This window comes from Cetorhinus maximus, chromosome 23 (genome assembly GCF_964194155.1).
Source record: "Cetorhinus maximus chromosome 23, sCetMax3.hap1.1, whole genome shotgun sequence".
Lineage (NCBI taxonomy): Eukaryota > Metazoa > Chordata > Chondrichthyes > Lamniformes > Cetorhinidae > Cetorhinus > Cetorhinus maximus.
The window spans coordinates 64,398,153-64,414,929 of NC_135901.1; the positions used below are offsets into that span (position 1 = coordinate 64,398,153).

Here is a 16,777-nt window from a genome sequence, read left to right on the forward strand (position 1 = left end):
GACTCGGGAGATCTGTCTTTGAGAGAACTGCCGCTTCCTGATTGTGTCCCGCCAGGAGATTCCCAATAACCACCTCACACAGCACAGATGGAAATTGTGGAGCTTCTTTTCTTGATAGCTGTAAGTCGTCCATGTTTCACAGCCAGACAACAAGGTACTGAGGACACAGGCCTAATACACCATCAGCTTGGTGCCAAAGGTCAGCTTGATGTTATGCGCGTTTCATGAGTCAGGTGATATCTGCTTTCCCCGTGCGTGTATCAGGAACTGCATCAAGGAGCAGATTGTCTGTCACCGTGGAACTTGGGGAGCAGTTTTAACTAACCACCTCCAGCCGGGTGTTATCTTGTGTGATCAGTGGTGGAAATGCAACAATTTAAACATGATTTTCTTAACGTTTTTAGTCAAATAGAACAAGTTAAAACCATGCAAGAGATGGTAAATGAGTCGCTGTTGATCTTCCTGTACAACACCTCTGTGTAAAAGAATTTAATAAACCCGTACGTGGGGCGGGGGTGCGCTTATGCTCTGTTATTGCAATGCTGCCGGCTGAAAACCGTGCCATTAATTCAAGAATCTCGGATCCAAATGTGGTTCCACATGTAGTAGCTCCAGTAAAACCTCTGCTCCAGGTGAGGGTCGAACTCACAACCTCGGCATAGCCCGCTGACCGCACTGCTCTATAAGTACCGCGCGCTAACCGATTGCGCCACTGGAGCGCCCGCTAGTGGCTGCATTTGATCTGGTTACATTTTTCACAGATCACTGGGGTCAGACATGATTCCTTGGTGGCAGATTGGTCAATGGGATCTCAATAAATTTTAATGATATTATATGAACTGCAATATATTTTGAATTAAATAAAATGCCGACAATGGGGCAGGTAAACATTGTTAATTTTGACGCACTGTACAAAGACACTGCCGGAGCTCCTGCGCCTTTTTCAACATTGTTTTCCTTAACTCCGAGTTTTCAAAAGGGAATTGGACAAATATTTGAAATGGAAAAGCTGCTGGGTTATGAAGATAGAGAAAGATATTGAGACTAAATGGGCAGCTCTTTGTAAAAACCTGGCGAGGGCACGATGGGTCCCAATGAGAGATTCTATTGCTCGATCAATATCTCTACGCTGTTCCTAAATATCCCAGCCCAATCCTATTTCTGCAAAGCATAATCCAGAACTGCAGCATGAGGACACAGTTTGAAATTCTATACAAGTCCCTCTGGCTAACTCGCTGTGCGGGGTTTCTGTCGTGTCAGCCATGATCTTATTGAATGGCGGAGCAGCATCAAAAAGCTGAATGGTCGATGTTCCTCTGTCACGGTCTGAATGGCCTCAAGATTGTTACCTTGGCTCTGATTTTATAGAACTGTGAGGGGCTCGAGCGACAAAATGGTCTATTTCTGCTGCTACTTAAGTTCTTACTCAGCACCAATACCACTCAAGGCAATAGTTACTATCACATTGCCAGCAGTAGTGTGTTTGAGTGTTTGCAAGACTTTGAATTGAGACTGCAGCCTCGATCGAGTCGTGGATTTGAATCTCATCACTGCCAAAGTTTCAGTTGGTTCATCTTTTCAGACGTTTCATCAAATCCCTTAGAATAGGATCGGGGCATTTGACACATGACGTGGTTCGTCTTGGTAGGAAGAACAAGGGAGGCTGTAGGAATTGTAGGGTGAGTGGGAATTGGTGGGGCTGAATACTCTCAGACTCTGCTGTAACCATTCCATGGTTTTACATGAACAAGATTTACACCAGTGTAAGGTCTCTAGCCATGGCTGAGTGATTAAGGCGATGGATTAGAACTCCACTGGGATCTGCCCACGCAGGTTCACATTCTGCCGATTGTGCTGCTCAGTGTTCCTTCCTTTTGGAAACTCCAGGGTTCATTATTGGCTAAATGGAGTCAGAACCTTCCAAACGCTCCCGTCTGTTTTTCCTGTTTCACTTCTGTGTTCCGTCTTTCCTGTTTATCCATAAGCATTCACAGAATTTGCAGTCAGAAATGGAACAAAGCTGAGTTAAATTGGTGACATCCTTGCTTTCTGAGAGTTTGCCTCTCCTCAGAGACAAAACCTAGCCCGCTGTGACTCTCGGTGCTTCTGTCTGTGTGTATTCATGTGTGTCTGTCAATGTGGTTCAGTTCCCCGAGAGATGAACACATTTTTAACATCGCAAAACTTTATTCACTTGTATTATATATCTTCATGGTAAATGGTACAGAGAATAACAACAGCTATAAAAGTTGCAAGAGGAGATTGACGCTTTCTGTGTTTATTTAAGTGGACACTGCTTATTGATTCAGTGTCCATACGCTACACAGCGGAGGAAGATTAAAATTTTCACTGAGCAACATTTGAACAGACAGTGGATTCACTCGGTGTGATGGTGTGTTCCAGTTCGGTATATGCAATCAGAGAATCAATTTCTATTCGTTGCTTTGAACCCAATCTTTCTAATAGGATGGATGTTATGCACATGTTTCCCCCATTTTCTCGCTTTATTTGAAATGAATATTCATAAATCTATTTGTGTGGGAACTAACTGATTAACAGTAGAACTGGGAAACTTTGGGAAAGATTTCCTTGCAGCCAAAGGACACAAAGCAGAACTATGTAGGTAATATAAGTAGAAGCAGGAAGAGAGGGAGTCTACTTGACCCTCGGTGGTCTTAACCCATTAAACCTTCAGTTGGAAGCTAATTTTGTTCAAAGGTATGCTATAAAAACACCCTAATGGTTCAGATTCGATGCTTTCACCGACTGGGTTCCATTCCCTGTCTCAGTGTTGTGCAAAATGTCGTAACTAGGACCCAATTTATGGTTTGGAAAAGAGTCATGTTAAACATGAAACCTTCACTCTGTTTCTCCCTTCATATTTGCTGTCAGACCTGCTGAGAACTTCCAGCACTTTCTGTTTTTATTATAACATGAATTATTGTCTTTATCATACACATGAGCACAAGAAATATGAGCAGGAGTAGACCACATGGCCCATCGAACCTTCTGCATCATTCAATTCAATCATGGCTGACCTTGGGCTTCAACTCCATTATCCTGCCCATTCCCCATATCCGTTAGTTCCCCAAGAGAGCAAACACCTGTCCATCCCAGCCTTAAATATATTCAATGATGGAGCATCCACAACCCTCTGGGTAGAGAATTCAAAGTTTCACAACCCTTTGTGTGAAGTAATTTCCCCTCATCTCAGCCCCAAACTATCGGCCCTTTACCCTGAGACTGTGCCCCAGTGTTTTAGACTCCCTGACCAGTGGAAACAATCTCTGTGTCCACCCTATCAAGCCCCCTCAGAATTTTACAGGTTTCAATGAGATTGCCTTTCATTCTTCTAAACTCCAGAGAATAGAAGCACAATTTATTCAGCCTCTCATCATAGGACAATCACTTCATCCCAGAGACCAATTTAGTGAACCTTCTCTTTACTGTCTCCATAGACAGTATATCCTTATATCAATGTGGAGATGAAAACAGCACACGGGATTCTCGATGCCGTCTCACCAAAACCCTTCTTTAAAGATTTCTTAATTCTTGCTCTCCAATCCCCTTGTAATAAAGGCCATTGAGCTTCCTAATTTCTTGCTGACCCTGCATGCTAACTTTCTACATTGCTTGTACAAGGACACCAAGGTCTCTTTGAAAATCACCACATTCACTTTCTCACATTTTAAAAGCATTCTGCTGTTCCAATGTTTACAACAAAGTGAACATATTCGCACCTTCTGACATTATATGCCACCTGCCATCTTGCTGCCCACTCACATGACCTTTCGATATATTTTTAGAAGTGCTGTCCTCTAAGGTTACCTTGCCACCAAATTTCAGCTATAGGCCCCAGTGAGAATTGAACTCACGACCACTGGTTTACAAGACCAGTGCTCTAACCACTGAGCCATGGAGCCACTGGCTATATCCCACTCACAGTAAGTCTCCTCGTAGAACGAGGAACAGAGCAAAGTTCTGCATGGATGATATTTGATAGACCAGGAAATGTCTGAGATGGAGAACAGATAATTAAAAGATGCGACATGAAAACGGCAGAATTTGATGTGTGTGAGTTGATTTCACTGATGAATGTTTGCCGTGGTAATGTGGTAATGATTTTACTGCCGACTGTTTACACTGACACAAATATCGCTCCTGACCAATCAATCGCAACTGCTCTTTGAAAGCAGCACGCCAGGCCGAATGGCCTCTTTCTTTGCTGTAACTGTCTATAATTTTATGTCTTCCAGCATCATTTCCCAGTGATTCCGACATTTTGTTACATTCTATGGGAACGTACTTTCTTACATCCTCGCTTTTGAAGTCAAAGCACTGAGCAAACTCAAAGTTTTTCTTTAATTCCAGCACAGGGTTTGGAACCAGACCAGTTGAACCACACTTTATTGGTGCCAACCCTTCGCTGCAGCTCACCCATTAAAAACAGTGGCTGTCATTGCCCGAAGATGTCATTTATGATAAAATTCTGTAGCAGAAACTTATCTCTGGTGAAAGTATCTGAAAAAGGACAAATGCGGCGTTGATAAAGCATGTTGCAAAGTTATAGATAGCTTTCCTCTTAATTTAGAGGTGAGGATTCGGCCCTTTCACTGTGGATTCGATTCCCGGCCAGGCTGTGAAGGTTTATTGATCTGGTACAAACTGTTAAAAGTGGACTGATTTACTTATTGATTGAAAACCGAAACACACAACAGCTCCGCCCGAATCAGTGGAGTGAGAGTTGAAGTTTCACATCAGAGCTGCAAATGTCACACGTGGAACAGCTTCGAGAAGAAATACAGTTCCTAATATCCGAGGGATATCAGTTTGGACTTTTTGCATTTACACATTCATTCTCTCGATGTGTCCATTGACTTAACCACTCGACCACAAGGACTCGATGTCTGGCTGTTTAAATGTTGCTCAGTGAAGATTTCAATCACCCTCCTCTTTGTAGCGTGCAGACACTTAGTAGCTGAATAGTCTTCACCCAAAAATGCAGAAACAAAATTCCTCTTGAACCTTTTAAGCCTGTTTTTATTTTCTCTCTACGATTTTAATATGAAGCCACAAAACTAAGGTGAATAAAGTGTGGATGGTGAAAATGAGGAACCGAAGCATACTGACACACACAGCAGAACACTCACTGACATGTACACCGAGAGTGAGAGAGGCCTAAGGAGAGACAAACACCCAGAAAGAAAGGATGTCACCAAACCGGCTAAGTTTTGTTCCATTTCCGTCTGCAGATTTCGCAAATCCTTGCAGATGAATGGAAATAAGAAAGCGCGGGAGTTATGTTTGATTCTATTTAATCGATAACTAATCCTGTTGGCACCTGGTTAAAACCAGGAACAACGAGAACCGCAGTCAGCAAACCAACGTTGGGGAAACCCCGATGGATGTCAGAAACATCGTCCTCAACTCTCGTCCACGACTAACAGCACTTCCTTGGGTAAAACATCTTCATATTAAACCAGAGGCGGCTATAAAGTAAGTCTTTCGGCCCGTCGTATCTGTGCTGGCTCTCAGGAAGAGCAACTAAACCAATTCCACACTGCCGCCTTTCTCCCACAGCAATTTCTATTTACATTGTCTCTCTCCGTTCACCCTGTCAAGATAAAGGACCACAACCCACCTCACTCCCCGTATTAAACTGGACTTGTCTCTTGCTCACCCAAAGAGAGTTCCTAATGTCCCCGAAAGTGGGAAGCAACTGAAAATTTGGGAGCGGTGGGATTCGGACCCACTCCTCCAGAGACTGGAACCTGAATCCAGCTCTCCCGTTTGTAGAGAAAATGGAATTAGATTGTAGACAGCAGCTCAGAAATAATGATGACCGGCTTGATCAGGATAAAGTTCTTTTGTAATTCGATATGAAATCAATTGCATAAATAAATAATGTTTGTATCGAAAACTGTTTGAGGAATCCTAGTCCAACTCTTCATGTCAATGGGTCAGGGAAACTTTGTTAACGAAGGCAAACTGCGCATGGATTCTGCAGAAACTCCTTCTTCAAGCGAGAAATGGACAATGATTGAAAGGGGGAAAACTCAGGTTTAAGTAAAGACAGAAGGAATTTGAGACGAATTGGTTAGCTCTTTGAAAATAGCTGGCACAGATACGATGGGGTGAAGGGCTTTTTGTTAAAGTAAAAACAGAAAATGCTGGAAAAACTCAGCAGGTCTGGCAACATCTGTGGAGAGAGAAGCAGAGTTAATGTTTCGAGTCGGCCTGACTCTGAAGAAGAGACTTACGGACTTGAAACATTAACTCAGCTTCTCTCCCCACAAATGTTGCCAGACCTGATGAGTTTTTCCCAGCATTTTTTGTTTTTACTTCAGATTTCCAGCATCTACAATGTTTTGCTTCCATCTTAGGGCCTCTTACTGCGCTGTGCCATTTGATGATGACATTGTTGATCAGTCTGTCTCCAGCATTCCTAATGAGAACAGCCGAATTCCATTTCTTCAAAACAAAGACCCAAAGTGCTGCTGCATGACGTCACCGTTTAACATTCCAGACAGCTCCATTGGGATCTTTACAGCGCAGGGTTTGTGCAGGGAAGTGGGGATCACGGTCATTTCACATGTGGCAGAGCAGTGGTTTGAAACCTGGTAAGAGCATCATCCAAGCTTGTTTATTTAATTGTGAGTGAATGTTCAATAATTTACATTTGTTGTTTAAAATGAACACATGGGTTCGAATCCTGCCGCCTGAGGATTTATCATTCTAAATAGGAGAAAACCCACCCAACCACACCCGTGTTTTCTTGTTCATATGTCAGCATTCAGGAGGTGGCGTAGTGGCATTGTCAAGGGGCTAAAAATCCAGAGATAAAAGCAAAGTACTGTGAATGCGGGAAATCTGAAATAAAAACAGAAAATGCTGGAAAAATTCAGTATGTCTGGCAGCATCTCTGGAGAAAGAAGCAGAATTAATGTTTCTATTCAGCGTGACTCTTCTTCAGAGTTCTTTGAGCAGCACACAGGACCGAATGGCCTCTTTCTTTGCTATAACTTTCTATAATCTTATGTTTCCCAACACCACGGCTACTTCTTTCACAGTCATTCTGACATTTTATAATCCTTCTTGCGAGTGGATTCAAAGGTTAACAATGTGCACAAGAATGGAAGGAGCCTGCGACTGTGGATAATCAGCACTGTGCACATTCCTGTAATCGGTATTTGGGAGAATCAGGAAGATGAGATCCCAGATTATCTTTACTATGTCATTTGCAAACTCATTCTTTCTAAAATCCTTGGGTCCCACATTCCCTGACCCTGCTTTCTAGGGGAAGCTTGGTTTCATGAACTGACTGTGTCTGCATCGAGCAGCTAATTGACCTGGGAGCTGGACGGGCAGAGGGTGCTGGAGGTGAGGCAGGGACAGAAGCAGAAAAAGATGCAACATGAAAGTGTTTAGGATTTGATGTGTCAGTTGCTTTCAGTGATGAATGTCTGCCGTGTGTTCTCTTGTCAGTTTCACAGGAGCCGCAGTAATGATGTTGGTGGGTTTTGGAAATTGACAGTTACACATGAGCAGCTTGTGGGGCTATTTCACCTCACTGTCAATTCCATGTCCCAGCTCACAGCAACTGTTGTTGTCATTGACTGAAGAATTCGTTCCATTTAAAATGGAAAATTGTTAAAAGCAGCGTCGATAAGCCAAACTGATAAAAGCTTCACCGCTTCCCTGGTGGTCATGCAGTCAGAATTCAGCGCTCTTATTGCCGCTGCCTGGGTTCGATTCCTGGTCAGGGAATTCAGATTTTTGATCTTGTTAAAATGGGTATTAAGTACTTTTTGATTGAAAACATTTCGCAGCTCCATCAGAATCTTTGGGGTGACAGTTGAAGTTTTGCCTCCGAGCTGGAAATATCACACTTGGAACAGGTCGGGAACAGAGATAAAGGCGGAGTGAATGAATGAATGAAAGGAGGACAAGAGAAGGGCTGGGTGCAAAGCACTGACCACAGAGATGGTGGCGCGAGGCAAAATATGGTTGGGGGAAGGACGAATTTTGGTCCCTACTGTTTGCACTGACAAAGATATCACTCCTGATGGGTCAATCACAACTGGTCTTTAAACGCAGCACATCAGCTCATCGAGGCCGAATGGCCTCTTTCTATGCTGTAACTTTCTGTAATTTTATGTTTCCCAACAGCGCGGGTGCTTCTTTCACAGTCATTCTGCCATTTTATAACCCACTCTAGCGAGATGTACTTTCTAACCTTCCATTCGGCTCTTTTGAAACCAAAATACGGAGCAAATTCAGCGAGTTTTCTTCTCATTTCTAGCACGAGATTTGTCACGAGACTTATTGAACAACACATTAATGGTGCCAATTCTTCACTGGAGCTCACCGCATCCAAAGAGCACTTTTATCATCAGCCTGTTATGTACCTTCGTACAGTACATCTGCTGAACATTATAAGCTTATCACAGCTCTGCTTTCTTCACATTGAAATCCAGTGCGAAAATATGAACAATTTCAAAGCTTAACAACGTATGCAAGACTGGAAGGAGAGTGTAGCGGTGGATAATCGGCACTGTGCATATTCCTGTAATCAGTACCTGGGAGAATCAGGAAATTCCCTGGTGTCTCTTTGCCTTGTTATCTGTAAACTGATCACGTTGTGTTTTATGTTCACATGAACTGACTGAGATTGGTTAAGTAGCTCCTGGAAGAGCAGAGAGAGCTGGAGATGAGGCAGAAAGAGATGTGACGTGAAAGTGCTTAGAAATTTTTGTGCATCAAGTACTTTCAGTGGTGAATATCCAACATGTACAAATTTCACAAGAACCGCAGTGATGAGGTTGGTGAATTATTTGTTTCGAAGAAGCTGTGCCCGCCGTGGGGCGAACCCAAGGCCCTGGCATTACGCGCCTTCGCTCTACCGACTGAGCTAGACACAAAGTTAAAACCAGGAATAATGAGAAGAGGGAAACCCCAATGGATATTGACTCCATCGCCTTAACCACTCGGCCACGACGACTGGCTCTATGCACAGGTTAGTGTCATTGGCATAAAATCATAGGCGGCTACAGGAGGAGGACATTCTGCCCATTGTATAAATTCTGGCTCATGGAAGAGGAATTCAGCTAATTCAAAAACCCCACCTTTTCTCCACAGCCATTTATATTTTTATTGTCTTCCTCGTTCTTCCTGTTAAAGTGAAACACCGCATATACCTGCTTTAACTGTGAGCTGGCACTTTTTCAACCAATAGGGCAATTTCAGCAGCATTGGGGTTAGAAACCACGCCTCAACAAAGAATGAGACCTCAAATCAGCACCTAAGACCGCTCAGCTGCGATACCGAGCTCAGGATGCTACTGCCCATTGCTTTGTTTGGTATTTCTACTCAAATAGAACAGAATCAAAGCAGCAGCGACATGTCACAAGGCCCCACAAGACTCCTCCGTCACTCCATAAGATCATGGCGGATCCCCAGTCCCAAGACCCGATCCCGAGAGCCCTTCATTCCCTTCCAAAAATCAGGAGAATTTTAGGATGTTTTTTCTTCCATTGATCGGTGAGCTCTGTGGACGCCTGGTTGAAATCAGCAATAATGAGAAGCACAATCGATAAGATTGGAACTTTCCTGGGGAAACGCGAGTGAATTTTAAAAGCATCGTTTTCACCACTCGGACACGATGATTGACCAAGGATCCAATGCTTTCCACTCAATCATCAATGCATCATTCACAGCTTCCACTTCTCAGCTGCACCTCCTTCCGAACATTGTGATCCATTTTCCTCAGGATTTGTTTCTGGATTTAATATTTACCTGCTTTGTTACCTTATTTTGAAATCAGATTCGCTTCAATATCCAACACAAATTGAATTGCAAACCTGACGGACAAACAATGGAAAACAACTCACTCGGTAACACAAATCGCATGGTGCTCATTTTCAGATTCCCAACAGTCAGATTTTCAATAAAATGAAGGAATTTTACATTGAAAACATTTAGAAAGTTTGTGTCACTTTTATTTGTGACTCACTAACTCGGGTATTGTGTAAATGCTGCTCGGAGGTTTAGTGACCGGGATATAATCTACCTGCTTTTTCCTGAGCCTGTGCTCGCTGTATTGGGAGGTTTGACCCGAGTTGGAGTATCTTGTGTCCCAGGGATGGGCAGTAACCCGCTGATTGAAGCTGCAGTCACTGCTTTCTGGAAGTGGGTGTGGAGAGTGCGGGGCTGGAATATTGCTGCTTTTCCCTGTATCACTCACTGTGGAGCTGAGAAAGCGAGAATAATTGATGGGCTTGGTTGAATCCAATAACTTCATAAATTTCCAATGGGTTAGATATCGGTCCATGGTAGGGCTAATTGTTGTCTCATTAAATTTGAAATGAATATTCGAAAAAAGCTGTTTGCCTGGGAACTCACTTGGATAACAGTCGAACTGGCAACATTTCAGAAATCTTTTCTTTCAGCGGAAGTACCTAATGACAGCCTGGAACTGTGTGACGATGAATGCCGATGGGGGGGAAACAGTGTAAGCCTCGTCCCTGGGTGGTCTTGAACCACCAACCTTTCAGTTAACAGCCAAACATGCTGACCAATTGCACCACAGAGACTGATGCAGATTTAACCTGGGGTGTTAGTGAGTTAAAGCTTCAGATTTCTGCTACCAGAATGACAATTGTCCTCTATAAGTTTAGCTCTTCCAAGGTAAAGTTTGGGGCCTTCATTATGGCTACATGGAAACAGTCTGATCCCACCCACTGCAGGCACATCCATGTCACCGGGAACCAGCTCTCCTTCGAGCCTTTGCGTGTCTTGTCTGTTCCCAAGTATTCTGATTGTCCCGAAGCCAATATTAGGTTTGAATTCCTGATGTGCAGAATCCTTTCAATGTCTCAGATCAGTTAATTTCACTTATAACATCAGAGTCAATGTTCAGATGCTTCACGTGCGCAAATAGCTTTATTCAGTTTGCCCACATGTCAGCATTCCAACTTTAAAAGTTCAAAGGATTTGATCCATAATCAGAGCATTGCTGCTGGCAAAACACAGTTTAAATGTTCCATGTGTAGGGGGGAAAAAGGTCACTAGCTCGTCCCATCTCCTGAGACTGCACTGAGTTCAGATCTAACTGTCGTGGTTTGTTCTGCTGTTCATAACATCCAGGAGAGAATTGTGGTGGAGCCTGGAGCAAAGTGGCCGTTGCATCAATTGATTTAACAATTTTATGTCTTGCCCCTATGGCACCGATCGTATTCTGATTGCAGGATGAAGACATTCTACAATTTGGTCTTTCAATGGCGGGGCGCTCACCCAGCTTTCAATGCGGGACAGAATGTGCCCTATCCTCACAACAGAAATTCGCTGCGCATGCGCGTCTCTGAGTATACTGGGGCATTCGCATTGCTGTCTCTTTCATGAGCATGCGCAGTGCTGGTCTGTGCCTGAAGCTGCTCAGAGTGGTTGAGAGAAAGTCGAGCGGAGCAAACTAACAGAGTTAGTGGGTGTGTGAGGAGGAATGGAGCCAGCGGAGTGGGCAGGGAGGCTTCATAAAGACACAGTGCAGGGCGCAGACCCCAAATAACAAGGGTCTTGGGTTTGCAGAGAACTGGATTCTGGATTTCTCCCTTCGCCAGGCCCGGGGTAACGGCCGCCATCTTGATAGGGGCAATGTGCAGCAGGGCGCATGCGCGGTCACATCCTGGTCTAGGTAGCAGGAGGAGAAAATATTGTGCATTTCTATCCTGGACTGACAGGGATGGATTTTGGAAACTCCTTTTACAGGCACACAGCAAACTCAAACCAAGGGAAATGTTTGTCTCTTCTCGGTTTCTAATCTTGGACTTACAGTAGTGGATTTTAAATTCCTTTTACAGCAGGGCTGTAGAACTGAACCCAGCCAGAGCAGAGGGAGATAGAAAACTGGGAGAGGAAAGAAATGGTGGAGATTGCATGATGGATCTGGATTTCTCATCACAGGAAGGAGAGTGTGTGTGGGACTGTGATTTACAGCTTGGGGTGGGGGAGGGGAGACGGGAGGAAGAAATATTCCGTAGCAAGTGGAATTGTCAATTATTAATTTCCACGCTGGACTGACAATGATTACTTTTGATTTTCAGATGCCAAACATCATCAAATATTAAGATTTGTAGATTGGAAACGCAAACCAAACATCACATCAACATCTGACTGAGCCACTCGATTCATCAGGACCTGAATATAATCAACCTTTGAATGTGGAAGGAGAAATGTTTGACTGTTCTTTCTGTGGGAAAAAGATTTCAAACATCAGTGTGACTGGGAAAGCACTGAGACACGCACACCCGAGTGAGAGTGTTCCAGTGAACTCACTGCGGAAAGAGCTTTAACCAGTTACACAGCCTGAAAAATCATCGCACCATTCACAGTGGGGAGAAACTGTGTACGTGTTGTGTGTGTGGATGAGAAAATGTGAGAATGGTCTGAAGCTATTCAGTTATCCACCCCAGCTGGAAATTCATTGACACACTCACATTGAGGCCAGCACCATGGTGAAACCGTGGAAATGTGGGGACTGTGGGAAAGGATTCAATTATCCATCTCTGCTGAGAAGCCATCGACGTATTCACACTGGAGAGAAGCCGTTCACCTGGTCCGTGTGTGGCAAGGGATTTACTCAGTCATCCACTCTGCTGACACATCAGCGAGGTCACACTGGGGAGAGGCCCTTCAGCTGCACTTACTGTGGTAAGAGGTTCAGGTCTTCATCCCACCTGAGTGGACACCAGCGATTTCACACTGGGGAGAGGCCATTCACCTGCTCTGTGTGTGGAAAGGGATTCACTGTGTCCTCCAACCTGCTAAAACACTAGCAAATTCACACTGAGGAGAGGCCGTTCAGCTGCAATTCCTGCGGAAAGAGGTTCAGGCATTCCTCTGACCTCACTGCACACCAGCGAGTTCACACTGGGGAGAAACCATTCATCTGCTCTGTGTGTGCAAAGGGATTCACTCAGTTAGCCAGCCTTCAGTCACACCAGCGAATTCACACTGGGGAGAAGCCATTCACCTGCTCTGTGTGTGCGAAAGGATTCACTCAGCCAGCCAGCCTTAAGTCACACCAGCAAGTTCACTCTGGGGAGAAGCCATTCAGCTGCACTTCCTGTGGAAAGAGGTTCAGGTCTTCATCTAATCTTAAAGTACACAAGCGAGTTCACACTGGGGAGAGGCCATTCACCTGCACTGTGTGTGGGAAGGGATTCACTCAGTCAGCCAACCTGCTGTCACACCAGCGAATTCACAAGTGACTGCAGGGATTGGATTTCGCTGTTATTGCTGCTGTTAGTCACATCCAGGACTGATAGTCAGATAGTATTAGCTTTGATTCTGCTGATATTAACACCCCTATAACTGGTTGGAGTTTAATTTTCTGGATCTGTCACTGATTATCTGAGCTGCAGTGTCCCTTTCTTAAAAGCACCATCTGTGAACTTTCCTCTTAATTCAAGAACTCTCAACAGGAACTCGATTACAATAAAACTATGAATTTTTACTTCAATCCTAAATTTATCTTTGGAGCAAAGTCTACAATTCAGTGTCTGAGAGGTTCCACTAATTAACATCTTCAATTAGAGAGTACTGATTAATCCTTGCTGACAATTCTTACTGACTTGTACATTCCACACAAAGACACCTCCATGATGAAATTAATTTATCAAGGAACATAAAACAGTAAAATATTTTACAGGCACATCAGTAAAAGCTTCATCAGTTAACGCTGATATTGCTGAATCTTGGAAGTCGCTGAGTTCAATCATTTCTGACACAGCAGCAGCAACATTTGGTAAAGGTGGAACCCACAACAAAGACTGGCTTGAGACCTACTCAGCAGAGATGAATCTGTCATTGAAGCAAAAAGCAAAGCCAACCTGATTACAACATAAACCCAACAGCTAGAGCACTGTGTAACTTGCAAGTAGCTGAGACAGTTGTGTAAAAGACAGGGAGATACTGTGCAAATAAACACTGGATCAGCCCACGTCAATAAATCCAAACTGCCTGTGACAATGGAAATCTATGTGTTGTGTATGATGGGATCAGGAGGGCGCTTGGTCCGACCATCACCAAAGTTGCCCCCCTGAAATCAGCAGATGGTGAAGTTCTCACTGACAGAAGTGAACAGATGTCCCAGTCGGTTGAAGATGACTGTGAGCTGTACTCCCACGGGACCGGCACCTCCCAGTCTCCGTTGACACTGAAGATGCTGACTGCATCTTCCAGTCATGGTTGAGTTGGACGAGGAGTCCTCATCACTTGAGCGCATAAAGGCCATTGATTGTTCAGCAAACAGAAAAGCACTCGGCAAGGATGGAATTGGGCCAAGTGCTGGTAAATGGGATTAGGTAGGTAGGTCAGGTGTTTCTCACATGTCGGTGCAGACTCGATGGGCTGAAGGGCCTCTTCTGCACTGTGTGATTCTGTGAATTCCAACTGAACTGCTCAAGCCCAGGAAGTCCCATCTACTGCCGCACCTTCATGACGACCTCCTTCTCTGTTGTGAAGTAGGATCCATTCCATAGAACACGAGTAATGCAAGAATTATCAAAATGTACAAAAATAAATTTGAGAGAGGGACATCTCACTCCTCAGCATCACAGGGACATCCTTCACTAGGGTCAGACTTAAAAGACTCCATCTACTTGCAGAGCGAGTGTATCCAGAAGCACAGTGCGGTTTCTGTGCTGGCAGATCTACAGTGGACATGATCTTCTCCATACGCCAGCTACAAGAGATATGTAGAGAACAGGATAAACCTCTTTACCTTACTTTACTAGATTTCATTAAAGACTTCGACTCCGTCAGCAGGGCAGAACTGTAGAAGATATTGGAGAAACTTGATTGTCCACCAAAGCTGCTCAGTATTATCCACTCCTTTCATGACAACAGGCCATGTACTGTACAGGCTGATGGCAGAATCTATGACAGGTTCAGGGTGAAGAATGAAGTGAAACAGACACCAACACTGGAAACAAGAACCCACAACGAGACCTGATAAACATGAATAATAATAACTTCTGTCAGGGAGATAGAACAAGGAGATGTGACATTGAATGGTGAGGTAAGTAATTTAAAGTCCAGAAAGGGGTTGGATTAAATCAGTGCTTCCCACAGTTTCTCCTGATGTGACCCCATTTTAATGATTCAGCTTCATGTGACCCCCAGAGTGAAATTTGTTGAGGGGTGTGACAGTTGTTGAGTGGTTGGGGTGCGGGTGGGGGTGCGGGTGGGGGTGATTACTAACAGGTTATTAATGTATTTGGACTCTGATTATTAATATACTAGCCTCCTGATTATAAATCTTATCAGATCATGATTATTGACACAATTGGCAAATGACTATAATGTAATAGGGCCCTGATTATCGCTTCAATAGGATTCTGATAGTTCATTGAAATAATTCTGATTATTAATGTATTTGCATCCTGATTATTGCTGCAACAGGCAGCCTGATTATTAATTCAGTGGAACCATGTTATTAATATAATTAGATCCTGATTAGTAATGTAAAAGGACTCTGATTATTAATGTAATAGAACTCTGATTACTAGTGTAATATGATGCTGATTCTTTATGTAATAGGTCACTGATTAATAACGTAATAGGACACTGACAATGTAATCAGGCACTGATTATTAATGCAATTAGATCCTGATTATGAATATAATAGGACACTGATTATACATGCAACTGGGTGTTGTTAGTATACATGTGAAAACTGTTGTGGTGCTTTTGGATGATGTCACCTAGTGGCAGAATGTAGATGAGAAATTGGAGGGGCCAAGGATAGATCCTTGGGGGACACAAAGTACGAGGACTTTGGAGAGGAAAGGGAGGCTGGAGATGGGGGCAGTTTGCAAAGACAGTGGGGTCAAAATTGTTTTTATTAGGATGGTTGATGATGGTGGATTTAAAGGTGAAGAGGGACAGTACCAAAAGAGAGAGAGAACCATTAACAATCTCATTGAACATGGAAAAGTTGGGCGATCAGCAGTTTAGTGGGAATAGGGTCAGTGGAGCAGAAGTTGGGTCTCATGGACAAGATGAGCATTGAGAGGGCATGAGGAGAGATGGGGAGAAACTGGAGAAAGATGTGGATTCCGGGCTCGGACAAGGGGGATCTTTACAGATAGTTTGGCCTGGAGGGCTAGTGGAAGGGAAGGAAGCAGCAGAGGCAGCTGATCGGATTGTCCCAACCTTAGTGACAAAGAAGCTCCATGAGCTCCTCACACTTCTTGTTGGAGGTGAGGATGGAGGAGACAAGGGACAGGGAGAGCCCTTCGAAAGGAACTAACTTGTCTAAGAGATATCAAAAAGATTTGACACACAGTATATTTCACATAAAATTGATTTATTAACTTTTATTCAGCACACTAACCCCTATAACTGGGCTGGAGTTTATTAAACATCAGCAGAAACAGACCCCAATGAACATGGTTCAGTCCTGGATGCATTTAACAGCAAAATCCAATCACTGTAGTTACTTGTGAACTCGCTGGAGTCCCAGCAGGTGGGATGAGGTAGTGAATCCTTTTCCACACACGGAGCAGGTGAACGGTGTCTCCCCAGAGTGAACTCGCTGGTGTCTCAGCAGGTGGGATGATGAGTGAACCCCTTCTCACACTCAGAGCAATTGAACGGTCGCTCCGAGTGTGAACACGTTGATGGTGCCTCAGTTCCCTGAATGTTTATAGCGCTTCCCGCAGTCTGGACATTTAAAAGGTCTCTCTTTAGTGTGAGAATCCTAGTGGGACATCATTTC

The 16,777-nt window shown here is 43.9% G+C and overlaps 3 non-coding genes across 3 annotated transcripts; all 3 read right to left on the reverse strand.

Moving 5' to 3' along the window:
* Positions 1–624: 624 nt before the first annotated feature.
* On the reverse strand, positions 625–719 carry trnai-uau (transfer RNA isoleucine (anticodon UAU)). Its single transcript has 2 exons — positions 682–719; positions 625–660 (listed from the first exon to the last, which is right to left on the reverse strand). It is a non-coding gene; the product is annotated as a tRNA-Ile (tRNA).
* Positions 720–3,850: 3,131 nt separating this feature from the next.
* Positions 3,851–3,923, reverse strand: trnat-ugu (transfer RNA threonine (anticodon UGU)). Its single transcript has one exon. It is a non-coding gene; the product is annotated as a tRNA-Thr (tRNA).
* A 6,595-nt stretch (positions 3,924–10,518) lies between these two features.
* Positions 10,519–10,592, reverse strand: trnan-guu (transfer RNA asparagine (anticodon GUU)). The gene has a single exon. It is a non-coding gene; the product is annotated as a tRNA-Asn (tRNA).
* Between the last annotated feature and the right edge of the window lie 6,185 nt (positions 10,593–16,777).